The following is a 2,500-nucleotide window of genomic DNA, read 5'->3' on the forward strand; positions in this document are numbered from 1 at the left end:
ACCTAACCCACGTTGTGGCTTAACCTAACCCACGTTGTGGCTTAACCTAACCCACGTTGTGGCTTAACCTAACCCACGTTGTGGCTTAACCTAACCCACGTTGTGGCTTAACCTAACCCACGTTGTGGCTTAACCTAACCCACGTTGTGGCTTAACCTAACCCACGTTGTGGCTTAACCTAACCCACGTTGTGGCTTAACCTAACCCACGTTGTGCCTTAACCTAACCCACGTTGTGCCTTAACCTAACCCACGTTGTGCCTTAACCTAACCCACGTTGTGCCTTAACCTAACCCACGTTGTGCCTTAACCTAACCCACGTTGTGGCTTAACCTAACCCACGTTGTGGCTTAACCTAACCCACGTTGTGCCTTAACCTAACCCACGTTGTGCCTTAACCTAACCCACGTTGTGCCTTAACCTAACCCACGTTGTGCCTTAACCTAACCCACGTTGTGCCTTACCCTGCTCTGTAATTGGCATATGACACGTTACATTAATGTATTGTTGTCCAACCGCAACCGGCTCAGAATGTTGTGTACACAGCTATGTGTCATCTCCCCATAACAGCTGCATTGCAGTGTGGTACGCCATAGAGACGTGTGGGAGTAATGGACGCAGTGGATGGCGATCAGCATGAGCCGTCTGTTCATGTAGTGGCGCGTGTATGCAGACGTAGTAGTCTCTTCTCACACAATGTGATAGCACGGTGCCCCGCGTTCCACATCTGCGACATGCTACAGAGGCCGGTTGACAGTTGGTCGCGCAATGGAGATCGCATATGTACGGGGGCACCTTCCACGTGCCCTCTAGTCGGGCACATTTTGTTGCGTGGATGTGAGCGAATGTAGTGTGTCTTGACACCTGACAGGCAGGCATGCAATAATAGTTGACTTTGCAAACGGGGATGGACGTGTACGTTTACTGGTGACGTTACGCAAATGAACAACTGGTAACCCGTTGTGGTGCGGTTGATCTTGCTGGAGGTACATCTGTGAGGGCAACGATCGGTACAGCTACGAAGCGGTCCCCACCATACCAACGAACGTGAATGTGAATCTGGGTGTGAAGCGATACGCGGCTGTGGGTGGGTGGGACTGTCCCCGGCCGGTGAGGGGGGGCCGCCCGGCGTGCTGGCCGCGCGGTGCGTGGGCGCACGCGCTACAGCCGGCTGGTGGGGGCGCCCAGTGGCAGGCGCGCCGGCCGACGGACGCGGCAGGCGGCGCAGCTGCGCGCCGGGGCACCCTGCGCGCGGCGCCGTGCAGCCAAAGTGGGTCCTCGCGGACCCGGTGCGAAGCGCGGTGGACATCTGCAGTGTGCTGGTCCGATTGAGGACTGTGTGCGTTGAGGATGCGCCGCCGCCCGGCACTCGGCGCCGCGACGCCGTCTGCTGCTCGGTCGCCCCAGCGGTTCTCGCTGGTGGTTTGTATCGCAGTTGTGCGGACGTGTTGGCACGTGCGCTGTGCTGGGAGAGTTCGCTTCGGCACCCACGTGGGGCCTTTGCCCTTCTGTGGCGCTGGCGTTGGAGCTGCCGGTCACCGTAGGTGGCGCGTGTTGTCTCCCGCCGGCAATGCCACGACAGCACGCTCCCGGGCCTCTGTCGGCAGCGGCAAGCTCAGTTGGGAGCACGGGTGGTCGCACCTAAAGCGTCTACTCGCCTAACTCCGGGCGATTGCGCCTCTCTCGAACCCGACCAAGTACTTAGGACGGCGCTGCGCGCCGCCGGGACCTGAGAGGGTTTCGAGGTGTATTGTGCAGGGGAGCCCAGCCTCCTCCTGTTTGCAGAATAATTGAGCGGACGCTTGCGTGTTCGCGCGGGCCCCCGGGACACACTCCCGGGCGGCCGGCTGCTCAGCTCTAGTTGACGCAGCTCCCTGGTTGATCCTGCCAGTAGTCATATGCTTGTCTCAAAGATTAAGCCATGCATGTCTCAGTACAAGCCGCATTAAGGTGAAACCGCGAATGGCTCATTAAATCAGTTATGGTTCCTTAGATCGTACCCACGTTACTTGGATAACTGTGGTAATTCTAGAGCTAATACATGCAAACAGAGTCCCGACCAGAGATGGAAGGGACGCTTTTATTAGATCAAAACCAATCGGTCGGCTCGTCCGGTCCGTTTGCCTTGGTGACTCTGAATAACTTTGGGCTGATCGCACGGTCCTCGTACCGGCGACGCATCTTTCAAATGTCTGCCTTATCAACTGTCGATGGTAGGTTCTGCGCCTACCATGGTTGTAACGGGTAACGGGGAATCAGGGTTCGATTCCGGAGAGGGAGCCTGAGAAACGGCTACCACATCCAAGGAAGGCAGCAGGCGCGCAAATTACCCACTCCCGGCACGGGGAGGTAGTGACGAAAAATAACGATACGGGACTCATCCGAGGCCCCGTAATCGGAATGAGTACACTTTAAATCCTTTAACGAGTATCTATTGGAGGGCAAGTCTGGTGCCAGCAGCCGCGGTAATTCCAGCTCCAATAGCGTATATTAAAGTTGTT

The 2,500-nt window shown here is 56.8% G+C and overlaps 1 non-coding gene across 1 annotated transcript in view; it reads left to right on the forward strand.

Annotated features, from left to right (window-relative positions):
• Window positions 1-1,870: 1,870 nt before the first annotated feature.
• Window positions 1,871-2,500, forward strand: part of LOC126150123 (small subunit ribosomal RNA) — a 1,908-nt gene continuing 1,278 nt past the window's right edge. The window contains exon 1 of the ribosomal RNA XR_007531323.1: window positions 1,871-2,500. This exon is cut by the window's right edge and continues 1,278 nt beyond it. This is a non-coding gene — a ribosomal RNA (small subunit ribosomal RNA).

This window comes from Schistocerca cancellata, unplaced genomic scaffold (genome assembly GCF_023864275.1).
Source record: "Schistocerca cancellata isolate TAMUIC-IGC-003103 unplaced genomic scaffold, iqSchCanc2.1 HiC_scaffold_971, whole genome shotgun sequence".
Taxonomy (NCBI): Eukaryota; Metazoa; Arthropoda; class Insecta; order Orthoptera; family Acrididae; genus Schistocerca; species Schistocerca cancellata.